The 27,102-nt window shown below is 38.0% G+C and overlaps 1 long non-coding RNA gene across 1 annotated transcript in view; it reads left to right on the forward strand.

The window, feature by feature from the left end:
• The window catches only part of LOC113610628 (uncharacterized), a 156,871-nt gene that overhangs the window by 76,452 nt on the left and 53,317 nt on the right, over positions 1-27,102 (forward strand). Inside the window, exon 2 of the long non-coding RNA XR_003429155.1 lies at positions 1,086-1,314. This is a non-coding gene — a long non-coding RNA (uncharacterized LOC113610628). The remainder of the gene's footprint in view (positions 1-1,085; positions 1,315-27,102) is intronic.

The raw sequence follows: 27,102 nt of genomic DNA on the forward strand, positions 1-27,102 counted from the left end.
GGTGGGAACGTGGGAACGTGTTAGATTTCCATGCTAACGCTCATGCATGTTTTATGCCTTAGATTAGCAGCTAATGTGCTCATTGATCATCTCATGTCATATGAGCTACAAACCTGCTGCTTTGAGCTAATTCTTTTAAAAACTTGTTTCCAAATCAGTATTCAAAGTCCAGACGAAGGTTTCTGGTTTGGAAACGAGGTCATATTTGCTTTTGGTAGGGGTCAAAAACATTTCTCTAACTATTTATGCTCTTTGTAGATAATAAACAGGGTGTAATATATCATTGGAGCAAGTTAGGTTTGAGAAATTGCCAAAGGAAAAATACTTCCTAAAATGTAGTCCTACAAATCCTTTTTGTACCCTATGTAGTTTCTTTCTATGCTCTGTATAAGTCAAAAATATGTTAAAAGTTTTCATTTGAAAGCCTATTCAATTTGTATTTAAATTGCCTAAGCATTTACCCCATTAAGAAGGAAACTGAGGGCATTTTTTTTTGTTTTTTTTTTTTTTTTTTTGCGGTAGGCGGGCCTCTCACTGTTGGGGCCTCTCCCGTTGCGGAGCACAGGCTCCGGACGCGCAGGCTCAGCGGCCATGGCTCACGGGCCCAGCCGCTCCGGGGCATGTGGGATCTTCTCGGACCGGGGCACGAACCCGTGTCCCCTGCATCGACAGGTGGACTCTCAACCACTGCGCCACCAGGGAAGCCCTGAGGGCATTTTTATTTCAAGTTATATCGCTCTGCCATTACTGAGGTCTAGCTCACATTCTGGTCTGTTCACTTAAGTACTGTGTGACCTTAAAGAAATCCTTATCATCTCTGAGTCTCAGTTTCTTTATCGGAAATGTGAGACTCATGGTAACACTTACCTCACTGGGTGGTTATAGGATTGACCAAGGCAATGAATGGGAAGTATTTAGTTATAAGTCTGGCGCTTAGTAAATACTCATATAAACATTTGTGATTATTTGATTGCTCTTCCATGTAGAAAGTCATCTTGGCTAAAATATGATGAACAAGAAGTTCACTGATGAAGTGGGGCAGTAGTTGCTCACCTCTTTTTTTTCTTTTTCTTTTTTCTGAGCAGATGTAGAAACCAGCCACAACTCAGTCCTATGCACTGGAAAACTGGTGGTGGGTTGACAAGAAATTATGTTTACACTTCAAGAAGGACACTTCCATGTCTTCAGAATCTGAGCTGGACCTCCAGCTAACTCACGGGTAGAGGATGAACAGAGGACCCCAAACAAACCCATACTCTGGAGGAACCATCTCAACACTGAGCAGGGACACCACCCCTTCAGCCTAGAAAGAGGGTAAGTTCAAACTGTGCTTTACACAGTTGGTCATGGAGAGGTACGGTTCATTGCTCTGCTACAACCATTAGGGGAAGAAGCTAAAAGTTGGCCGATGCCAACTCCCTTTCTTGACTTTTGACCTCCCCTTCTCTCTATGCATACATCTCTGTAAACCTTGAAATTAGTGCATCCCTAGGAAGAATGGGCAGGGATAGCAGTTGTTGTTGTTGTTGTTGTTTCCATTTCTGGGGAATTTCTCCAGGAGCACCCATGGGGAGCCAGGGCTGCTCTGATGCTGGCAGAGTGCAGGCAAGGCAATCTGGGCTCTGGGTTTGGCATTCGGCTCTCTCTCTTGCAGCTGCATCACAAGAGCCTGGGGAGCATTAGGCAGCAACGTGAGGCTCTGGATGATTCTCTGGCTGCCAATAACCTCATGCATTTGAGTCTGAAGGATAGAAGTTTCGGTGATTAGGGAATATTTGATTCAATAGTAAAGGCCCTGAAGTATAGTGGAACCAGCCACGGCTAGTGGCAAGGGTGGGTGGTCTGGGTGAGACAGTTCTTTCTGAAAGTGTTTGCTAGGCAAAGTTTCCTATATAATCTTGTTTTTATTTATTTGTTTGATGGTTGAGGGGATTCGGATGGAGCTGTGCCACCAACTCTACAAAAGTATTGCAGAATTCACTTATTTAGATTTGCTCTTTCCCTTTGTGAAACTTTGCAATGCTCTTTAAATTATAAGAGAGAGTTTCAAAGACAATTACAGGATACTTTCCTCGCAGGAAACCTGAGGTTTTCTTCATCCATTTTATTTCTATATGCAGAAAGAGTGACTTTAAACATACGAATATGTGTATATATTTTTGAGTTAGGCTCTTCTCTTTTACATAGAGACCAGATGTATAATTTCATGATTCATTGAAGACAACTTTGTTTAGATATGTTATCCTCCCCATTGAATGTATAATTAGGATCTTTGTTAACAAATCAAAACAGCTTTCCTATTTAGAAATTCCACCCAAGCTCTTAGTACAATGCTGAGAACATGTTACATACTTAGCCCATTGATGAATGAACAAGGTTGGATTCAATAAAGAAAAATGTAAGGTATTAAACTTGACAAAGGAGAAATATTCAGAGACTCAAGATGGTAATGGGCTTCCCAGGTCACAGAGTTGAAGAAAATGTTCTAGAAATGTAAGATGGCAAAAATAAATCAGAATAAAACTATGGTTGTAATTGTTGTTAGAAAAATATGGAGGCTAGAAATTGTCTCCTGTATTAAAAGATGGACCAACAGTCTGCTGGATGTCCTAGAGTATAGACTCTGGAGACAGATTGTTGGTTATGGGTCCTGAGAATGCTCTTTCCATCTATGGGGTCCTGGGCAAGTAGCTTAGTTTCCTCTTCTGTAAAATAATAATATAGTAGTAATAATATCTGCCTTAGAGGATTTTTGGGAGGATTAAAAGAAGTCACTCACATAAAAGGGACTGGACCATAATAAACGTTTAATAACTGGGGCCATTATTAGATCCATTATTTGGGAACATAATTAACCTTTCAGTAAGGTCATCTTGATGAGACTTGTTTATTCTTCTGGGGTTACTGATTTTTGAAATCTGATTTCTTTACAGATGCCAAAGACAGAGAATAGGCTAGGGTGATAGACTCTATAGTGGCCTAATAGGGTGTTGGATCTCCTATAGCTCTCGAGATCCTATACTGGCACTGTTGCTCTTTCTCATTTCCCTTACGATGCCGTTCCTCGCTGGACTGACTTCCCTGGGCCCAGCTGCTGCTTTAGGGGCATAGCCAGTACTGTGAGATTGGTCCCGCTTCTTCCCTTTCTATCAAGCCCTGAAAATGATAAAGGTTGCATGCTTATGAAACCTGAGGATAACACTGCTCCGAGAGGGAGAGCTAATTCCTGGATAACCAAGCAAGGATTCAGAGGTTACAGCTAAACTATACTGAAAGATACAATTCGCTAAAGCTAAATACATAGTCTTTCATTTATATAAAGATAAAGCAATAAATTATTCAGGCATGAGCTTGAGAACAGTGATTCCATAATCTAGAGAACTTTCTTGATTTCAAGGTCAAGATGAGACGGTAAAATGCCTTGGGGCCTGGTATGTTCCATACTACAGTTGACTATTGCCATCCATGCAGGAGGTGGCCTGAACTTCCTGGGTTCCCAGATCTAAAATGACAGTCACTGATGTTGGAAGACCAAGCAGCTAGCTAGGCTGACTCATTAGGGAAGTAGCTTACCACTAAAGCGCATGTGCTGTAATTTGAGCCACACATTGTATGTTCATCATCTCATTTAATTGAAGCAGCCTATAAAATACTTATCATATCCTCATTATAGTATGCATGTCACAGACCTGCTGGTTTGCTTTCGAAAAGTCAGAAGGATCAACATTCAATCAGATGTGCTAAGTCCTCTGGTCTACCGTTCAGGACGAGGAAGAGTAGAGTCACAGGAAAATCTCTCGAGGTCAGCTCGTAACTGATGCCTCCACTTAAATGGTTGTTGACAAACAGTTGTAGTGAGGGGAGAGCAATCGGAATATTTTCTACAGATTATGTCATATGAAAAATAGTTGCAGGAACTAGGAAGTATTTCGTTTAGAAAAAAAGGAGGTTTAAAGGAAATATGATTGCCTTTTTCATATACTTCAATGTCTGTCATGGAAAGAGGCATTTCGCTTAGGTATTCTGTGCTCCTCCAAGAAATTGAGCCAGGACAAAGAGGTATAAGTATGTTATACAGATTCAATATAAGGAAGGACTTCTTAAACTGGAGATGTCCAAAATACTATGTGTTGCCTAGAGGGAGAGTGAGGGTCCCTTCTTCAGAATTGCTTAAGCAGTTACTGAAAGGCCGTGCCTAACCTCAGAGACTGAAAGGCTGTCAAGTACAATGGATAAGCTCAGGAAATCTGCCACTAAAGAGTCTGGATGCTCTTCCTGGCTCTGTCTGACACTAGCTGGGAGATTGTGGGGAAGTTCCTCTCTGACTCTCAGTACCTACCTTATAAATCCTCATGGATGTTCATAGATGTAAAGTGATATATAGTAACAACACAGATAACGTTAGTTATTTCTTATGATTATTACCTGGGAATGCTGTAGAGAGATTTCTGTAAAGAGCAGAAGGTTTGTTAGAGCTCTTTCCCACTTGAAGACAATTATTGATAATAATACAGTAAAACTCTGTTAATTTTATGGATGTACCATTGAGCCTGTGAAACACCTTATATACTTAGGGTCAACATGACAGATTTTACTTCATCATTGTAAATACAACCCAAGTACAAATGGAGACATACAGGTAAAAGAAGAGAGATGAGCATACATTTTATAAGGCTGATACGCTGATAGCTGTTCTGAAGAGACTGGCTTAAATGTTCATTTCGGCAATCTCTATTGCCTACTCCATCTATGAGTTATAGTGTGCATAAACAGCATAAGGTGTTTTATGTTAATGCTCGAGAATGATTTTTTAAATTTCATGTGAGTAAACCAGGCATATTGTTAACAATATAATTTGGGCTAAATTGAGCTCTTAGTAAATTGTGAACGGTTTATTATTATTCACTGGAATGCATTTACTCTGCTAATGCAGTATTGCAGCTTTTTAATTATATGTTAATAGTTTAACAGCCAAAGTCAAGTGCTATTAATAAAATGATATAAGTAAAAGATCACATTTGTAGCATTCTATGGCTTTCTTCATATTTTATTAGTAAAGTTGAAAAATAAGATGTGACAGAAAAGAATAAAAAGCAAAAGCAATTACTGCATTCAATATAAATGATGGAAAACTTGGGTTGTGTGCTCTCAGCTAAAGCAAAGCAAGATGTAATACAGTGCCTGGTCCATTGCTCTACAATGACCGAATGAATGGCGGTTGATCAAGAAACAATTCTATTGACAGTTTCATTCCCTTAAATTAGAATTCTTGTTCAACCTGTGTCTATACAGGTAAAACGAAGCAGAGAATTGTTATTTGTTCGGCAAATTAAGGAAGAAGAGAAAGAATATGAATAACACATTCCCTCCCTCCATTTTTTCCTGTAGTGGAAGATCTATATTCAGTAGTTAGATGTTTTCTACTCTTTTTCCACTTCATTTTGTCTGTGAAAAAGAGGATGGTGTGATCATCATATGTAATGGAGAACGAATGTAGCAGTTTTCAAATTTTTCCTCTCATGAGTTGGATGTTCTTGAGTAATAAGTATATCCGTATCAAATAAATAACTGGGGTAAATCTAGAATCCTGTACTTATATTTAAAAACATAGTGATGGGGCTTCCCTGGTGGCACAGTGGTTAAGAGTCCACCTGCTGATGCAGGGGACACGGGTTCGTGCCCCGGTCCGGGAAGATCCCACATGCCGCAGAGCTGCGAGGCCCGTGAGCCATGGCCGCTGAGCCTGCGCGTCCAGAGCCTGTGCTCCGCAACGGGAGAGGCCACGGCAGTGAGAGGCCTGCGTACCGCAAAAACAAAACAAAACAAAGCAAAACATAGTGATGTAATTACAGAGAGGAGATTGGACTTCACGGCAATAAATTTAAAATGTTAGGGGATTTCCCCAAACTCAGTTCAATGTCAGTCAAGGATGTGATTACAACTCCAGGAACATGAGCATTCTCCTGCTGCCCTGGAACCCAAAGGAAGGGCCATGAGTGCTGCTAGGGTGGAGACCAATGGAGATGGTTGAGCAGATGGAGACCAATGGAGATGGTTGAGCAGAACGCAGAGAAAACTCAAGCTATGTCAGATGAGTAATTATGGGGAAAACCTGATAATGGGGAGACAGCCAGGGGACAATGCTAACTATGCTTAAATATTTTAAGGGCTATAATGAGAAAGATGGAATAGATTCATTTTGTATCAAGGGTAGACAATAAGAAAGGCATATGTGTGAAAACCATAAGAAAGATTATAATAGGAAAATGCATTATTAGTATATTATGATGTACTACCTTTCTAGTGCGAATTCCACTATTTAGGGTTCTTTTATCAAAACCATTTCAGCACTTGAAAAGGATTCTATGGAAGTTTTTAAATCCTAAATTGAGTGATTGATAAATTATCTTGTGATTCTGTGAGTCCACAAGTTAAATAATCAAATTTTTATTGCTCTGCCATAATCATGGTATAATAGTTGTTAAATAGTTTGAATTTCCTAACTGAAAAATTCTATAAATATAGAGGTTGTTATTTTCATAAGGAGTTCAATGAAAGAAAGAAAAACAGAGCTGTGAACTATTTTTAAGTAGTAATAGGTTTTAACTAAAATATGTGAGGATAATATTATAAAAATAGAAATGCATTTACTAATTAAAATTCTAAGGAGCTGTTTTCATGAGGGTTTTCTGCCCTTTTCCACCACACATCCCTCAGAAGATCACATTATCACTGATAAAAGCACCGTCTAAAATAGTGAACTTTGTGCCATTAAAATTAACATTGATTTGTATAATTTCGGAGAGAAAAAGGGAGGTAAGTAGAGGATCATGAAAGTCATGCAAAAATTTTCATCAAAATAATTACAAATATATATATATATGTATACATACATACATACATACACAATGATGTGAATGTCATCACTGGATAGTGAATATGAAAAATCAGTCAGGTAACAGCAGCTGGTATGAATTTCTACCATATAAACCAGTGGTAGAATTTAATGCTATGCTTATGTTTGTTATTGTGTTTTCCTCTGGAATTGCTTCCCTTCTTGCATCTGTGCTTATATAAAATGGGTTTAAGTGCACTGAGCGCTCTTTAATATCATATAAGCCCTGTATGTAAAATATTTTCTCAGTGAGAATTTGACTTAAATTTTCTTTCTATCGTCTTCAAACCACTGACCTGAGAGACTAAGGATTTACTTAAAATTGTTGCAATAAACAGAAAGCGTTCAGTTTTCATTGAATGGTCATTTATTGGAGCTGTTCTGGCCTCTCTTGTGTAGCCTAGCCTCTGTTTCTCTGCTCCCATATCTATCAGAGTTTGCATGTCTAATTGGACATTCTATTAAAATGAAAATCTTAACTAGGGACAAGTCCAAAGAAAATGTAGGTTTTAAGAACTTTTTGATGTGAGGTATATGTAGATATGACTTCAAGAGACTACTGTCTAGTCTATGGTAGTATGAAAATTAAAGCCATAAAAATCAGCTGATCCCTAAGTAACTTTTTATTTTTAATTTTTTCCAAAAATTCAGGGCAATGTATTTATTATCTTGACCAAGGCTTCTATGTAACATTAATCACAAGTCCTTGCCTTTGTTGTTATTGTTGTTCTATGATAATGTTGTCAAAGTTTTAAAAGAAAGATTATTGGATAATAATATTAAATTAACATAATTTAAATAACTATAAATTTCATAATAAAGAGTTCTTATCTATATATTACATGCATCATATAGCCATATTTAGAAATTATTTAATTTTAAGCATTCATACATATTTTTAAATGGCTCAATTGAGAAAAAATCCGAAGACGTAAAGAGGCATCTGAAAAGAGAATTGCTGCCATACGTTTTAAAAAAACTATAATGTAAACGTAAAGTTCACTGCATTAGAGATAAATTTAATTAAGAATATGAAACTCACATGTATTTGTGCAATACTAAAGCTTGAGTTTCACAGAATTTTATTTTTTCGGATTTTGTTTGTTTTCCCTTATTTGCAATCAGAAAAGAAGTTTGATTTTTTTCTCTTTTCAATCAATCTTGTTAAAGGTTTATCAATTCTTAAAAAATCTTTAAAATATTATCTCTTGATGTTGTTGATTATTGTACTGATATTTCCTGTTCATTTATTTTTTCCCTTAATCTTCTTTTTTGTACTTTCTTTAGGTGTGATATTTTCTTAGGTTATGTTTCAGGCTCTCTTCTTTTCTACTATACAGATTTTAAAGCCATACATTTTCCTCTAAGCACTCTTTAGCTGCATTCCCCCAAATATTGATCTGTCCAATCTTCATTGCTATTCAACTCAAACTACTTTCTAATTTCCATTTTTATTTATTCTTTCACCCATTATATAGAGAAGTATTGGCTAAGTTTCAGGGAACTAGGGTTTTCTAGTCATCTTTTTGTTAGTCTAGCTAATTTCACTGTGATCAGAGAATATATTCTCAGTAATTTCAAGCATTTGAACATTGTTGAGGCTTTCTTTAAGGCTGCTATGTGGTTAATTTTGGAAAATATTCCATGGGAACTTGAGTGGGATGTGAATTCTACTGTTGTGTGCAAAGTCTTCTCTCTGCTTATACGTACCATTTGGGTCCATGTGTTAATCGTGTGACTTTTTAAACAGCTTTATTGAGTTATAATTGACATATGACAATGTAAAGTGTACCTATTTAAAGTGTACAATTTCATAAGTTTTGATATATTTATACGTTCACATAACCATCACCATAACTCTTTTTCCTGTTTCTCCCTTCCCTCCTCTTGTTCCCAGGCAACCACTGATCTACATTCTTTCACTACAGATTATTTGAATTTTCTAGAATTTTATAGAAATGGAATCATACAGTGTATGCTCATTTTCATCTACCTTCTTTCAGTCAGTATAATAATAATTCTGCTGTTCATTTAGATTGTTTTGTATATCAATAATTCTTTTTATTGCTGAGTATTACTCCATGGAATAGTTGTACCCAATTTATCTGTTCACCTGTCTTTTGCATGTTTTGTTTCCTTCTCAACACCTGTTGAGAGAAATGTTTTAAGGTCTGCTAATATGATGTGGATTTATTTATTTGTTTATTCTTTATACTTTGACAATTTAGAAAATATATTTACAACTGTTATTGGGTGCATGCATATTTAGGACTATGCTATTTTTCTTGTGATTGACCCACTTATCCTTTTTAAAAAATACTTTAAAAATCTCCAGTAATGTTTCTTGCCTTCCGATATACTTTGTCTAACATTGGTGTTGTTATATTAGCTTTATTTTGGTTAATATTTCCATGGCCCACTTTTTTCTATACTTTTACTCTCAGCCTTTCTATGTACTAATATTTAAGTGTGTCTCTATTATGGAGACTGTTTTTTAAATCCAATATGACAATCTTAGTTTTATTTTAAGTATATGATCTTTTTTGTTTAATGTAATTACCAGTATCATTTTAAAGTGGTTACCCTAGAGATTACTGAAAGTATTTATGACTTGTTATGGTTCAATGCATATTATTTCTTCCCAATGCCCTGATGGTACTGGAAACTTACCACCCTCTAGCTCCATTTATCCTTCTACTTTTTAAATGTATTTTAATTCAACCTACCTTTTAAATGTAAACATTGGTACTATTATATGTTGAATATTAATTTATATTTATATACATATTTAAATCTTTCATTCTCTTAATTCCTTTCATTTCCATGTTTCCATGTGTGATCATTTTTCTTCTAGCTGAAAAAACTCCTTTTAGTACTTCTTGTATGTCAGATCTACCAGTGATGAATTCTCTGTTTCTTTTTTCTTTGATAATGTATTTGTTTCGATATAAATTTTGAAAAGTTATTTTGCTAGGCATAAAATTCTATATTGGCAGTAGTTTCCTTTTTTGCATTGTAGAGATGTTGATTTTGCTGTCTTTTGGATTATACCATTTCCTTTGAGAAGTAAGTTGCCAGACTTGTTGTTGCTCCTTTCAAGGTAACAAAGGTCTGGCTGTCTTAAAGATTTTCTGTTTGTTTTGGGTTTTAGTAGTTTGACTGTGATGTGCCTAGATGGCATTTTTTAAAATTCTGCTTAAGCTCTACTGAATTTCTTGAATCTGTGGGTTGGAGTCTTTTTATCAATTTTGGAAAAATCTGGGCCATTATTTGTTCATATATCACTTTATTCCTATGTTCTCTCTCTCCTCTCCTTCTAGGATTCCAGTGATGTCGTTTATATTTTCTGAATTTTTCTTTCTTTTCTGTCTAAGCTTCACTTACACATTTTCTATTAACCTTTCAGTTCATACTCCTTGTGTTCTGTTTCTCTCAGTATGCTATTAGACACATTCCTTGAATTCTTAATTTCAGTTATTGTATTTTTCAGTTCTTGAGTGTCCATTTGAGTATTTTAAAAAATTACTTCTCTTTTGAAATTCTTTTTTTAAATAAATAAATAAATAAATAAATAAATTTATTTATTTATGGCTGCATTGGGTCTTCGTTGCTGCACGTGGGCTTTCTCTAGTTGCGGCAAGCGGCGGCTTCTCTTGCTGCGGAGCACGGGCTCTAGGCACATGGGCTTCAGTAGTTGTGGCTCGCAGGCTCTAGAGCGCAGGCTCAGTAGTTGTGGCGCACAGGCTTATTCCGTGGCATGTGGGATATTCCCTGACCAGGACTTGAACCTGTGTCCCCTGCATTGGCAGGTGGATTCATAACCACTGCATCACCAGGGAAGTCCATTGAAATTCTTTGTCCTTTAATTTATTCTACTTATCTTTTCGACTGTTTCTTGAACAAATTAATCATAACCATTCTGAAGTCCTTTCCTGTTACCTTCTCTACCAGGATTATCTGTGGGTTGGCTTCTGCTGTTTGTTTTTATTTCCTTTTTGTTATTGATTGTATGTTCCTGTCTCTTCACATGCCCGGTAATTTTTTATTGCATATTGGGTACTTTAGAATCTGCAGATAAAATCTGCAGAGGCTCCAGATGATACTCTTTCTCACCAGGGGTGATTTGTCTTCTCTTTTGCTAGGCAGGGGAGTAGGGAGGGAGCCAGTCATCACCTTAATCTAATCAGATACTGAGCTATGTTGAAATAGAAATTCCTGTTTTCCTTCTCAGGGATTTTCAGCTTAGTTCTTCAGTCTCAAGTTACGTGTAGTTTCATGATTTGACAAATGTCTTAAGGGGGAGACTGGACGTGTGTTTGAGACACCTGAAGTCTCCAGTTTGGCCACTCTAGACCTGTGCAGTCACCAAATCTCTACTGGTTTCTTGGTCCTTCTGCAGTGGCCGTGGCCAGGGCAAAATCTGAATTCCAAACCCCTAGATTATGCCTAGAATTGGTAAATGGTCCCAAGAAAAAAGCAGCTTCACATATTCAGCTCACCTCTGAAGGTTTAAATCCTTAGGATTTACCTTTCCGATCTCAGAAATGTTGGCCTTAGAAATGTTATTTCCCCTATTCTTTCTTGTTTTCACATTTCATGGTTTAATACCATAATTCTTGTTCTTTACCTGCCTTTTCTAGTTGTCCTCATTGGAGCATTTGTCTGTGGCAAATTACTTCATCATATTCAAAAGCAGAAATTTGTATCCCTGTTTCAAAATAAGAAGATAGGGACAAATTTACCCCTCTGCACCAAATATGAAAGATTATAAAATTGAGTCCAGATTTTTGCTTATGTCAGGCTAAAGCTAGACATAATTATAACCTTGGCTGTGCTACTTTTAGCATTATTCTTTTTACCTTTTTCCTTTCATACTCTTTTTCTGGCTGTCCCATAAAATTCTAATTCCAGGACTTAAAATATATATGTATATTTTTTGCCGGAGATTCCCATTGTTTGTCTTTATAGATGTACTAGGCTTCTTCTGCCTTGAATCCCTTCCCATGTTTATTCTTTCAGGATCCTCCTAAGGAATTGGTTAATTACATGAATGAATCAAGTTAGTGACTTACAGACTTGTATTAAAATGACATTTTTATTTTAATGGGATTTAACCTTAGCAAACATGGGACTTTCTCACATTACAGTAGAAACAATGAGTGAGATATATGGGAAGTGTATTCCTTCTAACCGTTCATGTATTGTAAATATTAGAAGGTTTCCATTCTTTTATTCACTGACCTGTTTATTCATCCAGCAAGTATTTATTAAGCCTCTACTATTTACAAGTCATTTTGAAAGCCACTACCGAAAGTAGAGATGAGTAAAACAGATCCCTTCTGTTAAGAATATTACAGTCTAATAAAAGAGATAAAACAAATCATAACTAATAGTAGTACATAAGCACCAGAGAAGGAGAAAGAAAATAAAGTAGTGTGGGTACATAGAGGAAGAGATCTTTTATCAATCAATCAGATTGGAGATTCCTTCAGGAAGTAGCTTTTCAGTGGGTTTTGAAAGTTGGGTGTGATTTCTAATGCAGATGTGTATGGAGGTTTGGAAGGGCATTCCAGATAGAGAGAACATTATGAACAAATATAGGGAATTCGAGAAGTACAGGGAGAAGTTCTGTCACAGGATATTGCTTGTTTTGAGGAAAGAGAGGAAGATCAGTGACTTTTAAGTGGCTTCCTCTGGAGTATTGAAGATTGAATCCTTGGTTATCTGTAATAATTAGCTTAACGTGGACTGCTGTTGAATATCAACAGGCACGGTTCTACTAACTGAGGATACATCAGAACTTGACATTTCCAAGCTCACTGCATAGTGAGATTCTATTAAGGTATTTTGTTTACTATAAAGTGAAGAGAGAAAAGTACTAACAGAAGTGTGAACAAAGTGTTATTCCACCAAAGAGGCCATTTTGCCCATGGTGTTTTTCTCCTATTTCCAAAGCATAGAAATCATCCTCAGAATTTTTCAGTGTTATGCAAGTATTTGTAGCATCTGTCTCATTTTATCAATGCTTCCAACAAAAATTAATCTTTAGATGAATATGTTCATTTCGTATATATCAGCTTTTATCAATTTTTCCATTATTTATTTACCCTTTCCCTCCTTCCCTTGATTCCTTCTTCCTTCCCACCCTCTTTTCCTTTCTTCCACTAATATTTACAGAGTGAACCTATATATGACAGATACTGTAATGGAGGCTGAGGATGTAGCCATGTATGAGCCACAGTCCCTGGTTTCTGGTAACATCATCCTAATGGATGCCTTGTACTCAAGAAAGAAGTAAATATACATGGACAAACGTTCATTCTCCCCAAGTAACAGAAGCTTGATAACAAGGCCTGTGTAGCATGTACGTACTTTCTCTGAATGTGGACTTCTGGAGGGGCTTCCTAAAGTATCTATTAAACCCTCTTTCTATCTGTAGATCAGCTTATTCCTGTAACTGCCAACAACAAGGAAAATGTTAAAGAACAAAACCCTCAAACCTCTTATCTGGAGTGCAAGGCTTATTCCATAGTATAACCATCTCACGTCCACTTCCAGCCCGGGTATAATGAAAATCCAGGCTTTTTCATTGAAGCTTTATTTTTAATAGCCACAACTGGAAACAACCCAAATATCTATCATAGATGAATGGAAGAACAAATTGTGATATATTCATAAAATGGAGTACTACTCATCAATAAAAGGAACAAACAGTATGTACACACAACAACATGGATGATTCTTAAAATAATTATGCTGAGTGAAAGAGGCTACATAAATAAGAATATATACTGTGTGACCTCATTTATATAAAACTCTAGACAATGCAAACTTACCTATGTGACAGAGACCAGATCAGTGGTTGCCAGGGAAGGAGGCGTGTGGGGAGGGTTGGGAGGGAAAGATTACAAAGGGGTATCACACGAGAAAACCTTAAGGGATTATGGACATATTCACTCTTTCAGGTGTGGTGATGTTTTCATTAATGTATACATATGTCAAAACTTATCAAATGATATACTTTAATTATGTGCAGTTTATTGAATGCCAGCTATATCTCACTAAAAGTTGCTCTTGTGTTAAAACAAACACAGGCTCCTCTTGTAATTGTTTAATCTCTGTTTCCCCTAATAGACTAAGTGACATGATGAAAGTGATCAGGGCTTTCTCATTCAATATCTCTGCCAGTGACTGATCTAAGGTAGGCTTTCAGGAGATACATGTTAGATGAATATAGAAGTAGTTAAGATATACTGCTGTTGAACTATGTACTATTTTGGCCTTGCTCTGATTCACACATTAAAATGCTGATCAGGTTGTAGTGTTAGCCATTAATCATATTATTTCCCTTGTTGTAAAGCCAACTATATTATAAATGTCCTTGAAGAATGTTTTTATTTTTAAAGGCAACTCCATTCATGACCTAAAATAAGCCCAAACTCAGCTACCAATTTTAATAGGAATTTACGTTAGAAATGAAAACCATGAAAGGTTAGTAAACATCAAGAGACAGGGAAACATCTTGGTTGTAATATTTAGAGATAGGTTAGCTGCTAACGGCATCCCACAGTGTGTAATCCCATCTGGATAGGTGAATTAATGTCATGATGAAATGACTAACTTCTGCTTTGCCAAATGTTTATAACACAAATGATGTCCATCACAACAGTGGGGAGATTTATTTAACTTTCCTCGGTCTATGATGATAGTCTAGGAACAGTGATGATGTGAAGAACTCAGTAAAGAGTCTCTGTGCATCCCTTTCAATTGCTTTCACTGTCATTATTTTTAAATTCTGATTTTTTCTTTTAAGGCTTAGAGATTGTTAATTATTTAGACATCCCCTGTACAAAAATTTCACCTATGAGCCATTGGAAAAATTCTGAGGGAGTTAAACCTGGAGTCTCTCTTGGAAACTGGTCTATCATTTTCTTCCCAGTGTTCTCAGTAGCAGCACCGTCACGCATTAAAGTGGTTAAAACACACATTACAACAATCCCATAAATTGTTTTCTATATAAATGTAAACACAGAGACCCAACTGCCTCAAAAGTCGCAGCTCTTCCTCTTTCACGTGTTTTATATCCTCCGTCCTGATTCATTTCCCTGACTCCCTCTGCCTGCCAGCTTCCCTCACCTTAAAATAATTGTCGGAGCAGCTGCGAATGTTCTCCATGACAATTGCTTTTATGATTTACTCAAAATTCTGACAATTTGTAGGTCTGGAAAAATAAAAAGCCTAAGATCTCTAGGGATATCACTGTGCAAGAGCCTATTTAATCTTCCTGTACTATCCTCCCTCAGTCCTTTCAGGGGTTGTGAAAGATACCCTCTGCTGTTTTCTCCCTTCTGATAGGTGCAATCTTGAAGCTCTGTTCTTTTATTTCGTTTGGTGCCCAATAACATCTCAAATTTTTCTTTGTCTGTATTCCCCAAGAATAATAGATACTCCCACAGCTTGCAGGGTATATAATCTGTCCTCTTGCAATCATGTTCTAAGGTACTTGAGGATTTTTTTTTTTAATAAGTGGTCACTAGTACCGGCCCATCTTTGGTTGATAGCAGGAAACTAAGAAAATTAAGAAGGTCCTGGATCTGGAAACAGTCGGTCCTGGATCTGGTTGAATTTAGACTCACACAAACATAGAAGGACTCCTAATTCGTAGAGTTTGCCAATGTGGTCTTATAACATCTTGACAAGAAATAATTGCATTGTCTAACTTTTAAAAGTCACCACGTTTCCATAGGCAAATTAGTGAAGAAAAAAGTTTTTTATAATTTAGTGAAAAGTCCACAAATATGCATAGATGTCAGATATTTGACATTAATATAAAGGTAAAATAAATGGGTCCAAACAAGGCAAACGTGTATTTCCTCATTTGCATGATAATAAAAATTCCTTGTATTTTTCAAATTGTTTACATAGGTTCCTTATGAGGGTTTTACAAATCTTTTAGAATATTTCTGTTAACTCTTATAAAAACAATTGACGGTAGGTATAGTTGCCCTAAGAAAGCTGGAGGAAATAATATCTACAATTTGTTCTAAGTGCTTACATATTTCATTTTATTACCAAAAAAAAAAAACCAAAACAAAAAACCTGTTGAGTTTGTACTTTGATGATTCTCATTTTACAGATGAGAAAATGGGAAAACTGAAGCTTGAAAAATTTATAAAGTTTTTCCAATGATTCATGTCCATTAACTGAAAAACTAGGCTGAACTCGGGTGTGTAAGCACCAAGGCCTGTATCCATCCAGTTTAGCCACAATGCCCTGTTGATATGCTGAATTTCCCTTAGGATTCTGCAGAAGGAGGAAGTAGTGGGTTGCCTGTCCATTCCGGTTTCTTTCCATGAAGCAAGCCATGAAATGTTAGAACTGGTTTAATTGTGAATTTAAGTATGGAGTTGGAGTGGGAGAGATGTGGTGAAGTATTTTTGCATTTTGAAGTTTAACTATGAACAACAGTAACTTGGGCATCTTTGGAAAAATCTTACTCAGCATCATGTTTGAAGATAATGATTCACTAGGCCTTAGGGCCCAGAGGGTGAGGGGCGATTTAAAAACTTCCGCAGGTGATTCTCCTGTTCACTCAACTTTGGGAGAAGTCTGATTTGATGTCTTTTATGGGACGACTTAAACCTGTGATTTTATTTGTGAGACTTGAAGGATTCTAGGGGTTGGTCTCATCTCCCTAATCTGCACTCACCACTATTTCCCAACCTCAGAATAGCATTCCTTTGTCATATGGTAATTTCTCTTATTCAGATACAGAAATTGTTGGGAGGGCCATACTTTAAGCCTGATCAATCATGTATAATTTGGAGAGGTAGTGTGGTGTCTGAAAGCTAACACTAAGTTAAAAGCGAAAGCTTTTCTTTCTCCACCACAAAATGACCTTATTTTATTCATCTTTTTATATCCAGTACTTCTCACACAACCTGAAGAACAGGTTTTCAGTATTGTTCCTCTGTGAAATTGACATATTTAAACCTACTGTCATCAACATTCATTCAACAAACTTTTTTTTGGCCGCTATCTTGTATGTAGCACCAGGCATTGCGCCAGGTGTTGAGGATAACTTGGTGAGCAAACTAGATCAGCTCTTGCTCTGACAGTGTGCATTATCCAATGAAGCTAACAGACCAATCAAATAATCTAGGAATATAGACTTACGAACAGTGAATTTCACTGTCAAGTGTTGGACTTGTGTAAGAGACTGCTAGTTGTCCCCTAATGTTTGTTTTCCTTATATTCCACAGTAATAGAATTTTGTAGCTGTCCATATACTACTCTTTTTTTTAATTGAAGTATAGTTAATTTATAATATTGTGTTAGTTTCAGGTGTACAGTAAAGTGATTTAGTGGTACATATGTATATATCTATTTTTCTAGATTCTTTTCCCTTATAGGTTATTACAAAATATTGAGTATAGTTCCCTGTGCTATACAGAAGGTCCTTGTTGGTTATCTATTTTATATATAGTAGTGTGTATATGTTAATCCCGACCCCCCAATTTATCCCTCTCTCCCTTCTTTCCCCTTTGGTAACCGTAAGTTTTCTTTCTATGTCTGTGGGTCTATTTCTGTTTTGTATATAAGTTCATTTATATCATTAAAACTTTTTTTTAGATTCCACATATAAGTGATATCATATGATTTTTGTCTTTGTCTGACTTACTTCACTTAGTATGATAATCTCTAGGTCTATCCATGTTGCTACAAATGGCATTATTTCAATCTTTTTTTTATGGCTGGTTAATATTCCATTGTATCCATATATTATTTTTAATGAAGAAGGCATTTACCAACCTTTTTTTTTTTCAGTGAAGGAGGCCACGTAACTAAGTTCTGATCAGTAGGATAAATGTGAAAATACCATGGGGCACTTTCCAGCAACCTTCCCTAGAAGCACCTGATGGGTATACTTTGTCCCTTGTTTTTGTCCCTTCCTCTGTTTCTGCTGATTGGAATGTGGGTGTTGGTCAGAACTGCATCTTGGATCCTGAGAATGAGGAAAACTTCCTCGGGATTGTGGAGTGAAAGACTGCAGGGGGCCTGAGCCCTTGAAATTTTGGGGAATGGAGCAACTATATGGTGTCTGGGTTGCCTTCATTAGGAATTTCACAGGGTATCCTGAGAACAATTTGAGGGGAAAATGGAGATCAGATCTAGTCTGGGAGTCAAGGAAAGCTTCCCCAGAAGAAGTTTCATTTCAGCATATATTTAAAGGTTAGCTGGGTGATGTGTTGAAGACAAGGTGAAGCAGAGAGGATGAATGGGTAATGGAGGATTTCAATCTAGAGAAACAAGGTTACTGGAGGAAATAACGCATGTGGAAACAATTTGCAGAGCAACACTGCTCTAACCATAAGACGTTCTTATTATGAAACCCGTGCTTCTCAGCACATGCTTCAAGGCCTGCGGGAGTTAACTACCTGCCCGCCTCTCACCGCTTTCATCTCTCATTACTCCCTGCCGTGGATTTCAGACCAGGTTCATCAATTTGTAGCTGCCTTCTAGCATCCTTCTCTCCCAACTCATGCCATTTTCAGACCCTTTAAACTCTGGCTCCTTCGAGGAGAATTTTCTTAATAACTGCCCCCCCCCACCCCGAGCTCTGATAACAAGGGTCCTTCCACTCAATTTCCATTTGTACTCATTCTTAGGCTGAATAATTTCCCGCTATTTCTCTTACTGCATTTCCCCTGTGGGTTACCGAAGAACAAGGAACCATGCCCTGTATTTTCTTTTATACCTGGGAATGCCTAGCTCAAACCTCTGTTCCAATACATTTTGGTGACTGAATGGCTGAAGTCTAGGTTGAAAGTCCCTTCCAGCTCTGTCTTGCCCCTAGATGTGGCCTGTTCTGTGATGAGATTCTTTGAGGACCAGTCAAATATAATCATTTCTCATCTTGAAACCTCCAGTGTTAAGAGTGGCCCTGAAAAATTCATCAGGGGAATAATGTTTTGCTCATCACTTCTGCTGCCCTGCAGGCCTTTGGGTAAATAATGGTGGATGGATAGGAGCTCTGATGGCCAAATGCAATATTAAACCTACCTTCTGTCTCTCTCTGGTCTGCCTGGTAGAGTTTGATGTATTGAATTTTACATTTAGGAACCAATTTCCTTTTGACAGATTCGTGCTCCAGGCTATACAGTGCTGACCACTGCATTAGGGACGTTCTGACAAATGAACAGGTATGTAGGCAGAGTGTGTCACCCAGGATGTGGGTGGCTTCCCCTGGGTCCTTGATCCTAGAGAGATTTCGACTCTTCTTACTCACTGCTGGCTGTCAAAATGGATACAAAAAGTTTGCCATATTTGGGAACTTTCTTCCTCACTTTCATTGAACCATTGCACTTGAGTCCTTCCATAAAAATGAAATGTTAACCCTGAGAAGCAGAACCTCAGCTCTGCAGAGCCAGGGGCAGAAGGAACTATTGTGGATATTTGAGATGGTTTCATACTAATCAAAAACTGACCAAGCTGATATAAAAAAAATTTAATAGAAACACTTTTGAAGAGGCTTTCCCTAAATTTTTTCATTTACCTCCTCGCCTTCTTTCCTAGAAAATATGTGACATATTTACCTTTTCTTATTCATTTATTCAACTAACATTTGCTGAGTATGTATTAAATGCTAACTTCTAAGAACAAAACTGTAGAAAAGAATTTGTCTCTGACCTCAGAGGGCTCATAGCATAGAAAGAAATTGGCAGAGATTTTCTGTAAAGGGGCAGATGGTAAATGTTTGTGGTTTTGCAGGCTAGAGTCTCTGTCACAACTACACTGCCGTTTGCAGTGCAAAAGCAGCTATAAACCCTAAATCCCGTTTTATCTGTCTGTCAAACACTTACTCATCATTAAGACTCTGCTCAAAGGAAACACTTTATATGGAAATTTCCTGACCGTGACAAATGGAAGAAATGACTCCCTCTTTTGTATCCTGCCATATTCCGTACAGCTGTTTCTCAGGGCACCTCTAACACTTGACTGCACCCACTTGTTTCTTATTTGTGAAAGACAGTCCAAGCAGAGGGAACAGTGTCAGCAACGGCGTAAAGTCACGTCCTGGGATGTTCGTTACACGCTCTGGCTGGCTCAGGAGCGTGAAGGCGGGAGGTGTTGGTGCAGTGAAGGAAAGTGCTGGGAGGGGATGCGATCGTGAGCGCAAAGGAGTCGACCAGGCCATTTGTTCCTGAGTCGGTGTAAACTAAGGCCCTACTCAAGGGCTTTCCAAAGGGAATGCATGATCAGATAAATGTGCAGAAAGATCATTCCGGCAGCCTTGTGAAGTGGGTTAAGGCCGGAGACAAGGAGACCAGATGGATGGACACCAGCTTGTGAGGATGACAGCTAGGGAAGCCAGAGCAGCATTTTGGGTGCAGAAGTCTTGGTTGCCAGTGTTGTGTAGACCGAAACTGCACAATGGAACCATGGCTTCAGTACACCTTGAATCAGAACTCAGAAGAAAACCCTTCTAGATCTAGTGTCAGCATTCTAAAATGTATGACTGAAAAAGCCATTTACCCTCTCTTGAGTTTATACCCTCAGCTGGAATATGAGGAAGGTAGTTTAAGTGACTTCTAGGCTATTTTCTAGCTGTACATGTCTGCGAGTTAATTGCTTGATTCCTGGTATCATTTTTCATATAAGAATTAGCCCATGTCTTCCTGATCCCCTTTTGCTAAATTTGGACAACCTTAATCTAATTCTAGTATTTTTAAGGAGCTTACTTTAGAGCTTAATTTTGTGAAAGCTATGTTGAAGAAACTTCAAAGATAACTTAGAGTACTTTTGGTTTCTTTTCCTTCACCCTCCCTTCCCACCGATTCTCCCTGTGAAATATTTCATGACTCTACCCTGCCTTTTTTTAATCCCCAGTTCCACATTTAGCTCCTGAGTCATTAGTTCATTACCCTAGGATTTGTGGCTCTTTACTCTGGCACTAACCTATCTTTCCATGCTTATCGTCTCTTCTCTCCCATGCTCCAGTCAAAAATGTTCCCTGCCTTGAACCTATTTTTTTGCCCTATATCACATGGTCTTATAGTAATTAATTTGTCTGTCTCCTGCATGAGGCTGTGACTGTGACTTACTTGTCTTTGTATCTCCAGAGAGCAGCACAGTGCCTGGTACATACAATGAACCCAATGAACGAGTGAACCTGGGAAGGTTTTGGTTTACACCGGTTCTCCCAACTTCCTAGAGTATCTTTCTCATCTTTCCATCCCAGGCTACTTCTCTGCTGGCTGCAAATACAACCCTCTCCTGCATGATGCTTTTGCTGAGTGTCTCAGCAAGATGTTCGGTTCTCCCTTCTCAGAGTTTCTTGTTTTTTTTTTTTTAATTTATTTTATTTTATTTATTTTTGCCTGTGCTGGGTCTTTGTTGCTGTGCACAGGCTTTCTCTAGTTGCGGAGAGCAGGGGCTGCTCTTCATTGTGGTGCATGGGCTTCTCATTGCGGTGGCTTCTCTTGTTGCGGAGCATGGGCTCTAGGCGTGTGGGTTTCAGTAGTTGTGGTACATGGGCTCAGTAGTTGTGGCTCACAGGCTCTAGAGTGCAGGCTCAGTGGTGTGGTGCACGGGCTTAGTTGCTCTGTGGCATGTGGGATCTTCCCAGACCAGTGCTCGAACCCGTGTCCCCTGCATTGGCAGGCGGATTCTTAACCACTGTGCCACCAGGGAAGCCCCCTCAGAGTTTCTTGTAGCACAGTTTCTTACTTCTCTTTTGCATTTCCCATTGTCGCTTATATTGTAGTTATTATGTAGGGATCTCTTCCATCTATAGGACAGGATTACCGGTGGTACACAGGACCTGTATCTTACTTTGCTTCTTCTGAAGTATCTATGGCAATGCTTATAATTAATAGGTGTTCAATTAAGGTGCTCATGGGTAGAATAAGAAATCCAACTTCCTGCAGCAAAAGACTCTACAAGCATCAGGCTGTCTGTTTTGTGCCAAACAAACATGATTTTTGTAGAAATGAACAGCACCAGCTGCGCTCTTCCATTGTGGTCTGGTTCGGATAACCTGGGAACAATTGAAAGTAGACTTTCTAAATTAAAAAAAGAGAGAGCCCACAATCTCTGCATTCTAAATGCTACAAGGATTTACCTGTGGGGTCTACAAGTAGCAATTTGCATCTTGGTTTATGTGAAGGATAGAAAGCACAAACTTGTGAGCAGGGCTGCTGACACAGCGGGGGTGTAAGAGGCAGCAAAGGGAGCAGCGGCAGGGGCTCAGGGCCAGGATGAAGAAATTAATAATCCACTTATTATTCAGAACAGCGAATGGCTGCAGGCTATTGGCAAGCGGTTCAGCAATTATCTGATTAACTGCTAATGTTACACCAAGAAACCTCTTCGAGACTGTACTTTTTTTGTGAAGTGACACAGAATGGCAAGAAGCTGCTATTTTGTGCAAAAAGCTGAGAGCTGCAGCTAGGTGGGCTGTACCGAGACCCTGGTGGGCCGTCACTCTTTCAAAGTTGGAAGCAAATGGCCCTTTTTGCTGCTGTTACAACTCTTCCTGGAAATATCAGCTTCTCTATAGCACCATAACTCAAATTTAATATGAGAGCTGAAGTTGTTTTCCTTTTCAGTTTGAGCTCTTGCTTAGAACAGGAGAGCCAGATTATCTTTTCAGTGAGAACTTGGAAAACAGCCTTGCATATTTCTCCTGATGACACCCACGCCATGCCAGGGCAGGAAGATATCTCCCCTTGCTTTGTAACGTAGGTTCAGAGCTCACCAGCCTCTGCATTCTGGTTGTGGTCACTCTTAAGAAATGCCCTCATTTTAAAGTCAGATGCCACCACTGCAGCATACAGATCCTTTATTCGCCCCCATTCCTGCCTTTCTTTAGGACAATGACTCTTGCAGTAGTCACCAAAAGACTTGGAAAGCCCACACTGTCTTGAGAGAAGAACTTGATTAAGATTCATCAAGACTAGACTGTGTGGGTTGATTGTAAGACACCTTTTCCAAAATTTAAAAATAAACTCTATTCTCAGTTGTATAAAAAGAAATGTGAAAGTACTTATTTCTAACTGTCAGTGATAACCAGAATCATAATCACAACTCACAGCCCCCCCGCCCCCACTTAGTTTGTGTTCCTGATGATTCAGGAATCTGCAGGAAGTCTGTAATAATGTTCAAAAGCAATTTCCTATTTCTACTGATAATATCGTGAGTATTCTCAGTGAGTCCTACTCTATCCTTCAATTCCCAGCTGCAAATTCCTCCCACTCTCCCCTAGAATCTGTGGGGGAAAAGTGACTTCTCAAATGCAAACATTTGATGTAATTTTTCAGCAGGATAATCGTTGAAGCCAGTGTCAGGCAAAAGTTAACCAAGAGAATGTTCACATAAAAACCTTTGGCTTTGTCACAGTTCATGAAACAGAGGTGCTTTGAAAGCAAAGGCGTTTTTGCAGCTGAAAAGGCCTTTAAGTAAGAAAAGTCAAATCTTGTATAGAAGTATTACAGTACCTTTATTTCCAAAATTGGTTAATGGAAAGTCTTTTATGTGGATATCAATTATACCATGGCTAAAAAGTCAATTATGTAGTAATTGGAGGATAAAATAATGGATTTACCTTAGGTAAATTCAAAGTCGTGTTTGAAATGTAGCTCTTCATTATTGCATCCTTGATGTATGAAATTAATTTTATCTATATAATGGTATTCATTAAATGTAAAGGTTTAATGATGAATGTCTTATACAAATGTGAAAACCACAGTATAAAAACAAAGAGGGGGCCGAATTTTTAACTGATTGTTTTTCCAATTATGAACCTCACTGGCTAAGCTACTCCTTCTTGTCAATTACCTAAAATGAGTATGGTTAACAAGTTCTGAATTTATATTTTCTTAACAGAATGCATTGAGGGTGAACTCTTGATTCCCACTGTGTTATTACTCAAGCTTTGTTTCAGTCTTGGTGAGTCTTCGGTAAGAACAACAAGAAGTGATCTTTAGCTGAGAACTCATGTTGTTCTATGCACATCATTTCTGCAGTCTTGCCCTGACACTCCATTCCCTTCCCTGTGTAGGCACACTGCCTCGTTACAAAGCAGCAATGATCTTGTCAGAAGAATGGCAGGCTCAGTACGGGCTGTGTCCTGCAACATTCCAGAGGGAAGAGAGCCCTGTGGGTCTTCTGAATAACAGATATTTCCAGGAAATCAGGAAGCGATACCACGAATTCTCCAGCGTTTTGCACAAACTAAACTGATAGCCAAGCACATCTTCCTCTGAAATGTAATCAACTTGTGTTCCGTCCCTAGTACCTCCTTTCTGTTAATCCCTGAAACCTAGAACTTATTAAAGCTATCCATTCATTGATTATCCTTAAAGTTAAAATCAACTTCCAGGTTTGGAGTTATAATCCCAAATGCTGTTTCATAGTCTACCTAACATGTTTCAGACACGATTACCTTTGGGAAAATAACTTCTTTTTTTTTTTTTTTTTTAAGTTCCCTGACCAGGTATTGAACGTGGGCCCTTGGCAGTGAGAGTGTGGAGTCCTAACCAATGGACCACCAAGGAATGCCCCAATCTCTGCTTTTCTTTTTTTTTTTTTTTTTTGCGGTACACGGGCCTCTCACTGTTGTGGCTTCTCCCGTTGCGGAGCACAGGCTCCGGACACGCAGGCTCAGCGGCCATGGCTCACGGGCCCAGCCGCTCCGCGGCATGTGGGATCTTCCCGGACCGGGGCACGAACCCGTGTCCCCTGCATCGACAGGTGGACTCTCAACCACTGCGCCACCAGGGAAACCCCCAATCTCTGCTTTTTAATTGAGAGTGTCTTAACCATTTACAGTCAATGTGATTGTTAACATATGGTTGGGATTGAGTGTATCATCTTGTTATTTTTTTTTCAGTTTTTCCCATCTGTTCTTTATTTCCTTTCCCTCTTCTTTTTTTTTTCTTTCCCTCTTCTTGTACCTTCTTTTGGATTAAAACTTCAGTCCATATTTATTATTAGCCCATTCTGTCTCCTTTGTTGGCTTATTAGTTGTGGTTATTTGTTTGTTAAAATGGTTTTTTCAGGGTTTACAGTATACAACTTCAACTTATCACAGTCTACCTCCAAATGGTATCCTCACATAAATTTCACAATACTGTAGTATACTTCCATTTCTCCCCTCAGAGCCTTTTATGTTATTATTGCCAGACATTTTACTTTTATATATGTTTAAAACTTCATAATCAATTGTTGTTATTTTTGTTTAAACAGTCAATTTTCCTTTAAAACTGATTAACAGGAAAAATTATTGTATTTTTATCCATTTAGTTAACATTTCCAATGATCCTCAACCCTCTGTGTAGATGCAGATTTCCATCTAGTATCATCTTTCTTCTGCCTGAAGAATGTCCTTTAACATTTCCTATAGTATGGATCTGCAGGTGATGAGTCCTTTCAGCTTTTGTATCTCTAAAATTTTATTTCACCCTCATTTTTTTTTGAATTTTTGAATTATATTTTATTTATTTTTTCATACAGCAGGTTCTTATTAGTCATCAATTTTATACACATCAGTGTATACATGTCAATCCCAATCGCCCAATTCAGCACACCACCATGCACACCCCCCCACGGCTTTCCCCCCTTGGTGTCCATACGTTTGTTCTCTACATCTGTGTCTCAACTTCTGCCCTGCAAACCGGTTCATCTGTACTATTTTTCTAGGTTCCGCATACATGCGTTAATATACGATATTTGTTTTCCTCTTTCTGACTTACTTCACTCTGTATGACACTCTCTAGATCCATCCACGTCTCAACAAATGACTCAATTTCGTTCCTTTTTATGGCTGAGTAATATTCCATTGTATATATGTACCACAATTTCTTCATCCATTCGTCTGTTGACGGGCACTTAGGTTGCTTCCATGACCTGGCTATTGTAAATAGTGCTGCAGTGAACATTGGGGTGCATGTGTCTTTTTGAATTATGGTTTTCTCTGGGTATATGCCCAGTAGTGGGATTGCTGGATCATATGGTAATTCTGTTTTTAGTTTTTAAGGAACCTCCATACTGTTCTCCATAGTGACTGTATCAATTTACATTCCCACCAACAGTGCAAGAGGTTTCCCTTTTCTCCACACCCTCTCCAACATTTGTTGTGTGTAGATTTTTCTGATGATGTCCATTCTAACTGGTGTGAGGTGATACTTCATTGCAGTTTTGATTTGCATTTCTCTAATAATTAGTGATGTTGAGCAGCTTTTCATGTACTTCTTGGCCATCTGTATGTCTATGGAGAAATGTCTATTTAGGTCTTCTGACCATTTTTGGATTGGGTTGTTTGTTTCTTTAATATTGAGCTGCATGAGCTGTTTATATATTTTGGAGATTAATCCTTTGTCCACTGATTCATTTGCAAATATTTTCTCCCTTTCTGAGGGTTGTCTTTTTGTCTTGTTTCTGGTTTCCTTTGCTGTGCAAAAGCTTTGAAGTTTCATTAGGTGCCACTTGTTTATTTTTGTTTTTATTTCCATTACTCTAGGAGGTGGATCAGAAAAGATCTTGCTGTGATTTATGTCAAAGAGCATTCTTCCTATGTTTTCCTCTACGAGTTCTATAGTATCTGGCCTTACATTTAGGTCTCTAATCCATTTTGAGTTTATTTTTGTGTATGGTGTTAGGGAGTGTTCTAATTTCATTCTTTCACATGTAGCTGTGCAGATTTCCCAGCACCACTTATTGAAGAGACTGTCTTTTCTCCATTGTATATCCTTGCCTCCTTTGTCATAGATTAGTTGACCATAAGTGCGTGGGTTTATCTCTGCGCTTTCTATCTTGTTCCATCGATCTGTGCTTCTGTTTTTTGCCAGTACCATATTGTCTTGATGACTGTAGCTTTGTAGTATAGTCTGAAGTCAAGGAGTCTGCTTCCTCTACTCCGTTTTATTCCCTCAAGACTGCTTTGGCTATTCGGGGTCTTTTATGTCCCATACAAATTTTAAGATATTTTGTTCTAGTTCTGTAAAAAATGTCATTGGTAATTTGATAGGGATTGCATTGAATCTGTAGATTGCTTTGGGTAGTAGAGTCATTTTCACAATATTGATTCTTGCAGTCCAAGAACATGGTATATCTCTCCATCTGTTGGTATCATCTTTAATTTCTTTCATCAGTGTCTTATAGTTTTCTGCATACAGGTATTTTGTCTCCTTAGGTAGGTTTATTCC

Source organism: Aethalodelphis obliquidens, unplaced genomic scaffold, assembly GCF_003676395.1.
Source record: "Aethalodelphis obliquidens isolate GAN/ISIS:26980383/991018 unplaced genomic scaffold, ASM367639v1 scaffold64, whole genome shotgun sequence".
NCBI classification, from domain to species: domain Eukaryota; kingdom Metazoa; phylum Chordata; class Mammalia; order Artiodactyla; family Delphinidae; genus Aethalodelphis; species Aethalodelphis obliquidens.